At 44.6% G+C, this 12,997-nt stretch overlaps 1 protein-coding gene and 1 non-coding gene across 3 annotated transcripts in view; one reads left to right on the plus strand and one right to left on the minus strand.

Moving 5' to 3' along the window:
- Nucleotides 1-12,997, minus strand: part of DLGAP1 (DLG associated protein 1) — a 791,550-nt gene that overhangs the window by 306,565 nt on the left and 471,988 nt on the right. The gene's annotated exons all lie outside the window — the stretch shown is intronic.
- On the plus strand, nt 8,145-8,277 carry LOC138428584 (small nucleolar RNA SNORA76). The gene has a single exon (XR_011252520.1). It is a non-coding gene; the product is annotated as a small nucleolar RNA SNORA76 (small nucleolar RNA).

Below are 12,997 nucleotides of genomic sequence, written 5' to 3' on the forward strand. Positions count from 1 at the left end.
AATTAATTTTGCCCAAAGGCCCACTTTGGGGATATTTTCTGACCTTCTGAATTTGTAGCTGCAAAAGATAACTGAATGCCATGTTCTTTCATTTTTTCAGGCTTCCCCACTTACAGACTTTCATGTACTATGTACTTAAAATTGTGCAAATGCCATTAGAGCACCTTTGAATAAGCACAGGCTGAAATACACCAGTTCCTTTACTCAAAGCACAATGCTAAGCCGTTTTATATACGCAGAATGTATTTTGGCTTTTCATGAACTTAATTGCTATCCTAATCATCTGTAGCTTGATTTTGTTTGTGAATACCTCCTTCCATCAGTCTGCTCCTACAAATAAATGCCTTTGAAACATTTCCCTTTCAAAAGATATGGTATTATATAAAAAACAAAACAACAACCCAGATCTCCTCCAATTTGGTCACAGTAGGCAACACAACTAAAATTGCCTTTGTCTTTCACACAAAGCTTTCAGAAGTGGCTTCATGATGGTTTTTGAGACTAAAAAGGTGGAGGGTAGTGTTCCTTGAGAAATGGTTAGTAAGTCGTCATTAATATTGGTCTTAGACTTACTGCTGGTTGGTAAAATGCCACAGGACTTAGAGGATTTTTATGTGGAAACGATTGAAGCAGGACATTATAAAAAAATCCTAACATTATTCTGCATCAAACCAAGTAGGAAGGTAACTCTCCTGACTCTATGTGATTTTGGACATGTGCTCCCCATGGGATTACCCTCATTTGGATCATTCTAGAAGAGAGTGTATGCTTCCCAAATGATTCAGTGGTAAAGAATCCGCCTGCAATGCAGGAGATGCGGGTTCAATCCCTGGATTGGGACGATCCCCTGGAGGAGGAGACGGCAACCCATTCCAGTATTCTTGCCTGGGAAATCCCACGGACAAAGGAGCCTGCAGGGCTACAGTCCATGGGACCACAAAGAGTTGGACGTGACTGAGCATGCATGCACACAGAAGAGGGTGTGATTATCTCAGAGAAGCCTGCAGATGGATTTCCCTGGGAGTCGCTAACAGAATGTGGTCACTTTGACCAGCAGTGGCCAACAGCTCTTCAGGAGGTGTTGTGGGCAGGGGCTAACTTACATTATGGAGGTAAAACAGGTAATCTTCACAAAGAATAACACAAACCACCACTTTATTTTTTTGTCCACTCCAAAAAAAAAGCTGACAAAAATATGCAAGCCACTGACTAATCTAGGAGAAGCAGAAATGATGATAGAGTGAAACCGTTTAATGGAAAATAAAGAAAACCATGATGGAAAATGGAAATATACAAAACTATGACGATAGATACAGACACAATGCAACTTGAAACGGAGCAACAGACATAGCCTCTGATGAAAATGGAGTTGCTTTTGTCTACAGCTCTCCTGACCAGCTGAATAGTCCTGTGAACATGTTCTGGCACATTCTGGAAACTTGCTTCACAGCTAGACTATCACCTATCTATCTCTCTATCTACTGGAATCAAAAGTTTCCTCTCAGAAGTTCTTTTCTTTTAATTGCTGTTGCTTTTCTTACCAAGCTTGCTGTACAGATCTGTATTAAGTACCGAGGCACAGAAATCACCAACAGTGCCCCTTGTTGTGGTAGCCATTCAGCTGACTCCTGCGTTGGGGAATTTTGTCCCCTGACCACAGCATCCGCTGACGCTGTCCTGGCCAGGAATGTTACGGTGGTCACCATACCTCTGAGTTGAGTGAACCTGGTTTGAAGTCCCAACTCAGGGGTATCTATGCAGAGGCTCAACTGGGTTAATCAGATGATGGCTCCTAGAAATTTAAATGAAGACATTCCCAGAGTCACACTGAACACTGGTGAGCTTATCTGCAAGGTCAACTACAGGGAGGGCTGATGCTGGCACCACCGGGAGCTGGAGTCATTTGCTATTTCAAACTGTGGGGCAGGAGAAACAAGGACCTGCAGAGGGAGCACGCGAGGAGAGAGGAGCAAACTTACAGGGAGAAGCAATGCAGAGTCCGGCAGCCCAGGAGAGACACAGAGAGGCTGCTGGACAACCTTCAGGTCTGCTCAGCCCTAGCTTTCTGCCTCCAGCAGCCGAGACCCTGTCCTGTCTGTGGCAGAACCACGGGAGACCCACTAACGCATACTCATCTGAGTAAAGTTTACCCTCCCGCCCAGCTGGGCAGCTGCAAGCATATTAGAACCACTGGGAGAAAAGAGAGCCCTCCTGCACTGTTGGTGGGAAAGTAAATTGGTGCAGCCACTATGGAAAACAGTATGGAGGTTCCTCCAGAAACTAAAAATAAAGCTACCAAATGATCCAGTGGTCTCACTCCTGGGTATATACCTGGAGAAAACTATAACTCAAAAAGATACATGCACCCCTATGTTCATAGCAGCACTACTCACAATAGCAAAGACACGGAAGCAACCTAAATGCCCATCAACAGAGGAATGGATAAAGATATGGTACACATACACAATGGGATACTACTCAGGCATAAAAAAAGAATGAAATAATGCCATTTGCAGCAACATGGATGGACCTAGGGATTATCTTACTAAGTGAAGTAAGTCAGAAAAAAGACAAATATAACATGATATCACTTATGTAGAATCTAAAATATGACACAAATGAGCTTATATATGAAACAGAAACAGATTTACAGACAGCAGATTTGTGCTTGTGATGGGGAGAGAGGGTGGGGGAGGGAAGGATTGGGAATTTGGGGTTAGCAGATACAAACTAGTATATATAGAATGCATAAACAACAAGGTCCTACTGGATAGCACAGGGAACTATATTCAATATCTTGTGAGAAACCATAATGGAAAGCATATGAAAATATATATAAATATATAACCGAATCACTTTGTTGTACAGCAGAAACTAAAACAACATTGTAAATCAAATATACTTCAATAAAATATAAACAAATAAAGCCTCCTCTTAAATATTCCCTGTGCCAAAGGACACATGGAAATGAGAGGGTTTACCTAATTTATGGTCTAGGTAAGAAATAAACCACATAAATGTAAAATAATCAGGAATAATACATGTTGAAATCTAATCAAGCTCTAGATTGTGTGATCTGTGTTGCAGATGTAATGCATCAGGTAAAAAGCTTTTGAAACACAAAACAAGTCTAGAAGATGCAAAAGTTAAGGGACACAGAAACATCTCAATTTAGGAGGTTTAGAGTCCAGAGCAGCACAATGTTCAAAGCTGATGTTCTTAGGATGACATGCAAAACCTGTTCAGTTTGAACCATCCTATCCTCTCCTCCAGCTTCTTTTTCATATTTATTTATTTACTTGGCTGCATCAGGTCCTAGTTGCGGCCCATGGAATCTTCACCGATTATGTGGATCTTTTGTTGTGGTGTTTCCCGGACTCTACAGTTGTGGCACACAGCTTCCAGAGAGTGACGGCATGGGCTTAGTTGCTCTGTGGCATGTGGGATCTTGGTTTCCTGACCAGGGGTCCAACCTGTGTCCCCTGCATTGCAAGGGGGATTCTTAACCACTGGACGATCGGGCAAGTCCCTCCTCTGGTTTTTTATTTTTAGTGCTTCCGTGTCTACCGCTCTTTCATTTCTGAGGATACAGTCCATATGTAAGTCAGATGGTCTGAGAGCTACAAACCTGACTTCATTGGTAAGGCCTCCCACTGGACTCCTTTCATTGAAGTCTCTTTGATAATAAGCCCATGTCAGGGAGTTATAAGATGCTGATGTTTATACTTGAGTGGTTTTTACTGTCAGGATGTCATCCACCTCTGCAAAAAGTGTCTCATGAATGGAGTGTGATGAAGAAATCCCTCTCAGGTCTTAGTATTGGCAAAACTGTGTGTTTAACAACTGCCGGTTGATCGTGCAGGCAGTTACTCTTGTCAGGTGACTGAGCATCTATATTTGAATACTGGGAAGTTTATTGGGAAATTTAGCATAAAATAGTGATTGTTATTGCTTTTCTACTTTTATTCTTTATATTTGTTTCTCTGGCTGTGCACCTTATCCCTTTGAATAATACAGGTGATCATGTAGCCGGCTTCCATCTTTTGTTTGATGACAAATTTATATTCAGATAGCTCTGTACTATGTCAAATACAATTATTTAGCTAATGCATTTTCTTCTTCCCTTGATACCATCAGCTGACTGTAACAATGGTTCTCAGAGCTGACTGTGCAGGAACTCAGCTCAGGGCTTGTTAAGAGACAGATTGCCAGGCCCAGTCCTCAGAGTTTCGGGGGCTGTTCCCAAGATTTTACATTTCTAACGAATTCTCTGGTGATGCTTGTGCTGGTTCAGGAATCACAGTTTGAACCACTGAACCAGACCCTGTTTCTTACATCTGTGATTCTTCCTGGGATGTACATGGTCCTTCCCTCCATTAGACTAAACTCAAAACACCTTTTTAAAGTCCCAGCCCTATTCTTTGGTGATGCCTTTGCTGGACTGAGGGGGGCAGAACTGACAGCCCCACATCATGTGTTTTCTCATGTACATCAGAGAGCTACCAGGTACTGGACATGTCTGTGGTCATTTATGGCCTTCCATGTAGCTTTCTCCCAGGGGAGCATGAGATTCTGGTGGCCATAAGTGTCTCCTTCATTTTCGTATAACCATTCCCTGCAGAAGTCCCTGGATCACAGGATGTGCTCAATAAATGTTGGCTGACTAAATACATGAATGGGAGGTCTCCTGTTGTGTTTTCCACAAGGATTTTTTTAAAAAAATTTTGAAAAACACAGTATATTTAAAAAATTTTTAATTGATGTATAAACTGTAACCCTGGAGGAGGGTATGGCAACCCACTCCAGTATTCTTGCCTGGAGAATCCCCATGTGCAGAGGTGCCAGGCAGGCTACAGTCCATGGGGTCACAAAGAGTCACGACTGAAGCAACTTGGCATAGTGGATTTACAGTATCGTGAAAGTTTTGGGTGTACAGCACAGCGATTCAGTTAGACACACAGACTCACACACACACACACACACACACACACACACACACACACACATTCTGTTTTGGATTATTTTCCCTTATAGATAGTTCCCTGTGCTATACAATAGGTACTTGTTGGTTATCTATTTTTAACACAATAGTGTATAGATGTTAATCCCAGCCTCCTAATTTAGATACAATATTTTCATATAAAAAAGGTGGTAATTTATGAATAATATGACTATCTTTGTCCCAGGAATAATGTGTCTTTGTGTGAGCACTGTACTAATTAGTATGTGCATAGAGTCTCATGGGGGCTTCCCTAGTGGCTCAGTAAAGAACCTGCCTGGCAATTCAGGGAATGTGGGTTTGATCCCTGGGTCAGAAAGATCCCCTGGAGGAGGAAATGGCAACCCACTCCTGTATTCTTGCCTGGAGAATCCCATGGACAAAGGAGTCTGGTGGGCTACAGTCCACGAGGTCACAAAAAGTCAGAACGACTGACCAACTGAGCATGCGGCATGCATTAATGAGGTAGTTCAGGGAAGTGTACACTTGTTGGTATATTTCAGCAAACATTAGACTGATAGGTCTATGTGCCAGACCCTGCCCTGGGCACTTTATAGGCATCCTCACACTTAATTATGACTGCAGCCCTAGCAGGTAGGTACTCTTATTTTCTGCATTTCCCAGAGGAGGAAAATGAGACCCAGAGAGGTTAAATCATTTACTCTGAGCTAATCCAGGAAGCTGGACCCCAGTGCTCACACTGTGTACCCCTAATTATCAGTGACAAAATCTGTCTTTGTCATTCCACCACAGCGATGGGATGTCACCAGGACTGCAGCATATGGTCACACACATTGTGTGCTGCACACCTGCTGGGGCGAGCTGACGTCCTGTGCGGTGGCAGCTCTGTGCTTTGCTATCACTGATATACTTTTATTTAAATACCAAGTCACATAAGCATAATTTAAAAGAGGACCCTGGAGAAAAATCATTCTTTCCAATATCAACTAGAAGTAGGATTATTCATCTACTTTTGTTATTACCTAAGAAGACAATAATTGAAACCATGGAAATAACATATAGATTTCAGAGACACAGACATGCACTTAACATCTGTGGTGGTGGATTAGTTGCTAGGTCATGTCTGACTCTTGTGACTCCATGGACTGTAGCCCACCAGGCTCCTCTGTCCACGGGATTTCCCAGGCAAGCATAGTGGAGAGGGTTGCCAGTTCCTTCTCCAAATTAACATATACATTATACTTTTAGACAGGACATTGAAAGGGAAAAATATGAGAAACTAGAATTTATAAACTTCTAATTCATAAAAGATGCCTTTTTTCTCTGCACATATCTAAGCTTAACCTGGAAAATTTCAATTTCTGCATGGCTGCTTATCCTCACCATCTGCTGATCTGACTTGTGGCTGCTGCTGCTGCTGCTGCTAAGTCACTTCAGTCGTGTCCGACCCTGTGCGACCCAATAGATGGCAGCCCACCAGGCTCCTCCGTCCATGGGATTCTCCAAGCAAGAGTACTGGAGTGGGTTGCCATTGCCTTCTCCAATGCATGAGGGTGAAAAGTGAAAGGGAAGTCCCTCAGTCGTGTCCAACCTCAGCGACTCCATGGACTGCAGCCCACCAGGCTCCTCCGTCCGTGGGATTTTCCAGGCAAGAGTGCTAGAGTGGGGTGCCATTGCCTTCTCAGGGGGTGGTAATTCACATGGTTCAGGGAGCCAGCCTACGCTACAGCGATAAGTCAAGACCCAAGACCTGTAAGACAAATGAAGAAAATCACGAGAGTGGAGAGAAGCCCCCATCAACACTTCATTGGACTGGCATTTCATGAGTGGTCCCTGTTGTAACTGCTGCCCACAGCAGCTTTCCTTCTTACCACAGAGAGAAGAAAAGCTGCTGTGTTGTTTCCTCTACCTGGATCTGTGTCAAGACAAAATTCCACTGAAGGAGGCTTGTAAGTTTCATTTTCCAGCCAAGTAAACAAGCAGCTGAAAATTCCAGCCAAGCAGACCTGAGCATGAGCAAAAGGTGGTGAGACCCAACTGTGTAGGTCGGAAGAGAAGTGACTTCAAATGGGAATAGGAATGTTAAAAGGGTGCTGCTTGTGGGAAAAGAGGTCATTTTAGACTCCAAGAAAACTTTTGGATGAAATGAGATTTGAGACTGGGATGTTTCTGCTCTACTCCTTATTCTCTGGACCCAAGATGCCCAGGGTGAGTCAGATTTTAGAAAACATCCTTGCTGTTGCCTTGAGTTTTGAGCACACAGCATGTTTAATTAGAAACAGGGCATCTTCTCTTACTAGCTCACTCCTTGCTTGAGTGGCATTAGGAACACGTGGCTTAGGTTGGGAAGATGCCCTGGAGAAGGAAATGGCAACCCATTCCCCTACTCAAGTAGTTCTTGCCTGGACAATTCCCCTTTGGAAAGAGCTATGTTTTAGTGCTTTCTAAGTATTTACCTCATAAGGGTAGTCATTATTTTGTCTTCTCCCCTAATGTGAACTCCTCAAGGTGATCTCAGGTGGCCTTGACTTGAAGCAGGATTTCAGTTCCCAGATCGAGATTGAAGTCAGGCTGTGGCAATGACAATGCTGAATCCTGGCCACTAGACCCAGTGGCCAGTGACAAGACCCTGGCCCTTCGACTTTGTAGAAATGAATTCTTACAAAGACACAGAAAGCAGTGAAACAAGTGTTCCTTCCAAAGGGCTGTGAGATGCCAGGGTCCAGGACTCAAGAGGTGGAGGGAGGAGGGGTGAGGAGGGCCCTGGGCAGGGCACCCGTGGGCTCCAATGAAGAATGGCAATATTCTGTGCTTTACTTACCCAAGTTTCATAAGGAAGGCATTTATGGCACTTTAAGGAGGAAGAAGGGTACATGTAGATAGATGACCAGGTGGGCTCAGAGAGCCTTGCACCCTTGTGGTGGTTTTAATCACTTTTATGGAGCATTTGGAACTGAAACATACCGGGCGTAGGAACTGAACTGATGGGGCATTTGGGCTCCAAAATCACTGCAAATGAAATTAAAAGATGCTTGTTCCTTGGAAGAAAAGCTATGACCAACCTAGACAGCATATTAAAAAGCAGGGACATTACTTTGCTGACAAAGGTCCATCTAGTCAAAGCTATGGTTTTTCCAGTAGTTGTGTATGGATGTGAGAGTAGGACTATAAAGAAGCTGAGCACGCGCTGCCTTTGAGCCCCCGCCGCGCCTGCGCGTGGCGCCGGGGGTCAGGCTGCAGCGCCAGAGGACATGCTCGCGCATAACTGGGGTCGTCTGCCCCCGCGGCTGCGGCCCTTTTAACCGCGAGCGACACGGTAAAAAAAAAAAAAAAAAGAAGCTGAGCGCTAAAGAACTGATGCTTTTGAATTGTGGTGTTAGAGAAAATGCTTGAGAGTCCCTTGGACTGCAAGGAGATCCAGCCAGTCCATCCTTAAGGAAATCAGTCCTGAATGTTCATTGGAAGGATTGATGCTGAAGCTGGAACTCCAATACTTTGGCCACCTGATGAGAAGAACTGACTCTTTGGAAAAGACCCTGATGCTGGGAGAGATCGAAGGCAGGAGGAGTAGGGGACAACAGAGGTTAAGATGGTTGAATGGCATCACCAACTCAATGGACATGAGTTTGAGCAAGCTCCAGAGGCTGGTGATAGACAGGGAAGCCTGGTGTGCTTCAATCCATGGGGTTACATAGAGTCGGACATGACTGAGAGACTGAACTGGATGGAACTGATGGGGCATTTCTTCCATGTTTCCTCTGGCCAGTCATCTTGCTTGGCCTAGTTCTGAGTCTGTGTTTGGTTTAGTTCAGGGTCCTTGCCTGTGTGTGCATGCATCTTTAGCCAAGAAGGATTCTAGTGAAGAGGCCTATGGGTAGGTTGACATCACTTACTATGGGGTGGTGCCCCCTCCCTTTTGACCTCCAAGGAGCCTTTCAGCATGTGCAGTCAGGAAGGTCTCCTAGACCTCAAGAATGGTTTGACCTCAAGAATGGTCAAGGAGACCCTCCTGATCTCTTATCTGGGCAGGGCTCAGATCCTCTCTCATTTTTATATAATCTTCATCTTGGAGTATGTGCCCATTGGGGACAAACTCCAGTGGCTCAGTTTGGGTCCATCTGTCTCCTGCCAAATGGGTCTGATTGCTCAGCACCTACCCACTGCCAGGCATGGAGTAAGCACTCAATAAGTGCTGGATAAATAAAACAAAAGTAGGGAAAAATCCCATCAGTTTGCCAGCAAAGTTGCATGTACTGTAAATGCATTTGAGCCAATACTCTGAGATGTGTGAAAGAGGAACAGGATGCCTTGGGGAAGCAGGAGGAACCACACATGTTAGATTTGATGATGGGTTAGAACAAAAAAGAAATCTGACTTTGGAAAGCTATTTTCTCCAATGTGGGGTTTCGTTATAACGCAATCCTGCCATAGACATCCCTTACTTGGTTTGTGGGTACTGAGAACAGGAAAATGGGCCAAGGAGACAGAGATTTAGAAATGGGAAAAATGATTTTCAAGTCCCACTTCATCTTCCATTCACCTCCTCTTCCATGTTCTTCCAGAACAATCTTCTCAACACCTCATCTAATCACGTTTCTTCCCTGAGCAAAATTATCTCCATTCCCATCAACAGAAAACCTGACCCCTCATATAGCCTGTGAGCCCCTTGTGGCCATGCTGTGAATACCAGCCAGCCTCACCTCTGCCCCCTCGTCATCCCCCAGGCCCCAGGCTACAACCCCCACACCACTCGCCATTTTCCTTATCCATCCTGCTCTCCTGTTCTTTTTTTTTTTGATGTGGACAATTTGTAAAGTCTTTATTGAATTTGTTACCATATTGCTTTTGTTTTATGTTTTGTTTGTATTTTTTTTTGGTTGAGAGGCATGTGGGAATCTTAACTCACTAACTAGGGGTCGAACCTGCACCCCCCTGCCTTGGAAGGTAAAGTCTTAACCACTGAACCACCAGAGAAGTCCCTTGTTCTGTTCTTTACGTCTTTTGTGTGGTGCTTACTTTCTCCACTTTGGCAGTGCCCTTTGCTGCCTAGTGATTTCTATTCATCTTTCAAAAGGCAACTGCTTCCCGGCCCCATCATTGTATTCACCACTCCCAGCATCACGTGGATTCGGTTCTGCCATTGTTCCCTAACCCCCCTGCATCCGTCTTTCTTTCTAGTGATCTCCTCTCTCACTGTGGGATGGCCTCTGTTGCTCTTACGGCCAATACACTCTCTAATTTACACCCAGCCCACTGCTCCTCAACAATGAGCTTCATTTTTTAAATATCTATTTATTTGGCTGCATCAGGTCTTAGTTGTGGCACACAGGCTCCCTAGTTGTGGCATGCTGGTTTGTGGGCTTAGTTACATGGCATGTGGAATCTTAGTTCCCCAAGCAGGGATCAAACCTGGATCCCCTGCATTGCAAGGCGATGACGCCTGGACCACCAGAGAACTCCCAACAGTGAGCTCTGTGTGTGTGTTAGTTATTCACTTGTGTCCAACTCTTTGTGACCCCATGGACTGCAGCCCACCAGGCTCCACTGTTGATGGGAATCTCCAGGCAAGAATACTGGAGTGGGTAGCCATTTCCTTTCCCCAGGGGATCTTCCCTACCCAGGGATTGAACCCAGGTCCCCTGCATTATAGGCAGATTCTTTACCATCTGAGCCACCAGGGAAGCTCATAACAATAAGGTTTATAAGCTCCTAAAAATATAAAAGCTGAACCACATGGAGGAACTTGGGGAGCTGGTTGCCAAGGGACAGCGGGCTCTGTGCCCCCTAGCTCTCAGAGCTTCAATCTCGGGCTGGTCTAAGAGGTCGATTCATCTTATGGTGTAGCTCTGATTTGGGGCGAAGGATCTGACAGCTTCTTACATGCAAGTATTTTACCACTTACTTGGGGTGACTCCCCACCATGTTTTAACATTTCTGCTCAGCCTAAGAAATCTCCCCCTTTGTTTTCTCAAAAAGGAAAAGCAGGTTGTTATGCTTGTTCTTAGCAACTAGATGGAAGCAGCCCACATATGCGAAGTAGGAATCAAGTGCTAGAACCAGGATCCAATTTTCAGGTAATTAAGAGCTGAGGGAGAGTCTAAGAGGAACACCCTAGATCCCAGCGGGCCAGCAGCATCCTGGGGTGTCCACCACACACCATGGGCTTTCTCCTTGCTCTGTTGGGATTCATCTGTGGGCTTCCTATGATCCTGCTCAGCTAAGCTCTCTGAAAACAGAGGGTGATGTTCGTCTCTGCATCCCCAGGACCCAGTGCTGGAGCTGTCCTGGAGCACAGCACCCCAGTACCCACACATAATGAGAAGGCCATTTCCATTTCAAGTCTCTTTCCACCCATTGAGTTTAGTCAAACCAGAAAAATCTCTGCTTGTTGCTGGTGTATTTTTAACATCTCTTTTCACGTTTCCTCCCTTTTAAGCAGGCTTCGGTGGACACAACCTTTCCCTCAGTGATTAACTTATTTTGTTTTGCTTAGTCTTATTTTTATGGTTAGCTTCTATTGGAGGCAAGGCAAGCGCAAGTGAAATCTAACTTCTTTGAAAAAGATAATGTTTTTTAAAATTAAAATGAGCTTTTTGCAGAAAAATATTAAGTGAAAAAAACAATACCAGGGATTTTCCTGGTAGTCCAGCACCTAGGACTCCACACTTTCAACTGCAGGGGTTGCTGGGTTCCATCCCTGGTGGAAACTAAGATCCCACATGCCATGTAGTGCGGCTGAATAATAATAAAAACAGTAGAAGTGGATATGGAAAAAATTATGATAGTGGTATATAAATGATGGATGTTCGGAAGACAGTGGCATACAGCTGGCACTTGGTAATTACTAATTTAATGGATTAATGGATCTCTCTCACACCTCCCCTCTTCTTCTGACGTCTCTAACTTCCATGCCAGATCTGGCTCTGTCTCCAGTTTGATGATCGCATTTATGTCCTATTCTGAGCTGTCTTCCTCCCTCCACCTTCTACCCACACTACTTCCCCACCCCAATGCGAGAGCCTGACCTACTAAAATCCCATGGTTCCCTTTTGCTTAGTAATAAAGTCCTAACTTCAGACTTTCAAGGTCCTTGATAACCTGGCTCAGGTCTATTTTCCAAACACATTAGCCCAAGCTCTTCTACATAAACCATGTGGATATTTATGAATCCGAGAATATGCCTTGTATCTTCTTGACCCAAAGACTTTAAGTGGAAACCCTTCAGGTTCTTACTCATCTTTTAAGACCCAGCAAACCCTCCTCCCTTCGTGAAGTCTTCTTTGTTCATCCCATCTGGGGGTGGTCTGCCTCTCCTCGAAGCTCTGACAACACTTTGCCTGTGGGGAAATATTAATAGCATGTGTACATTATATTTAATGTGTTCCTTCAGTGTTTTCCTAAGTGCCCTGTTTCCCCTTTAGATTGCAGGTTCTCAGAAGGCAAGAACTAATTCTTATACATGTCTTTGTGTGTGTGCTCAGTCACGTCTGACTCTCGACCCCATGGGCTGTAGCCCACCAGGCTCCTCTGTCCATGGGATTTCTCAGGCAAGAATACTGGAGTGGGTTGCCATTTCTTCCTCCAGGGATCTTCCCTATGCAGTGGTCAAACCCATGTCTCCTGCATTGGCAGGTGGCTTCTTTACCACTGAGCCACCTGGGAAGCCCATGCATCTTTCTTGCCGTTGTTGTCAGTTGCTCAATGGTGTCTGACTCTTTGCGACCCCATGGACTGCAGCACACCAAGCTTCTCTGTCCTTCACTATTTCCTGGACTTTGTGAAAACTCACGTCCATTGAATCAGTGATGCCATCCAACCATCTCATCCTTTGTCATCCCCTTCTCTTTCTGTCCTCAATCTTTCCCAGCTTCAGGGTCTTTTCCAATGAGTTGGCTCTTCACATCAGGTGATCAAGGTATTGGACATCTTTCTACCCTACCCTAATTTTGTTAACTAAATATCTTCCTGACTGAATTAATAAATAAATGGGGATGTTTGGGACTATGCTGAAGGAAGGAAAAGCAGAGAATCAACACA

The sequence above is a fragment of the Ovis canadensis genome, chromosome 23 (assembly GCF_042477335.2).
Source record: "Ovis canadensis isolate MfBH-ARS-UI-01 breed Bighorn chromosome 23, ARS-UI_OviCan_v2, whole genome shotgun sequence".
NCBI lineage: Eukaryota > Metazoa > Chordata > Mammalia > Artiodactyla > Bovidae > Ovis > Ovis canadensis.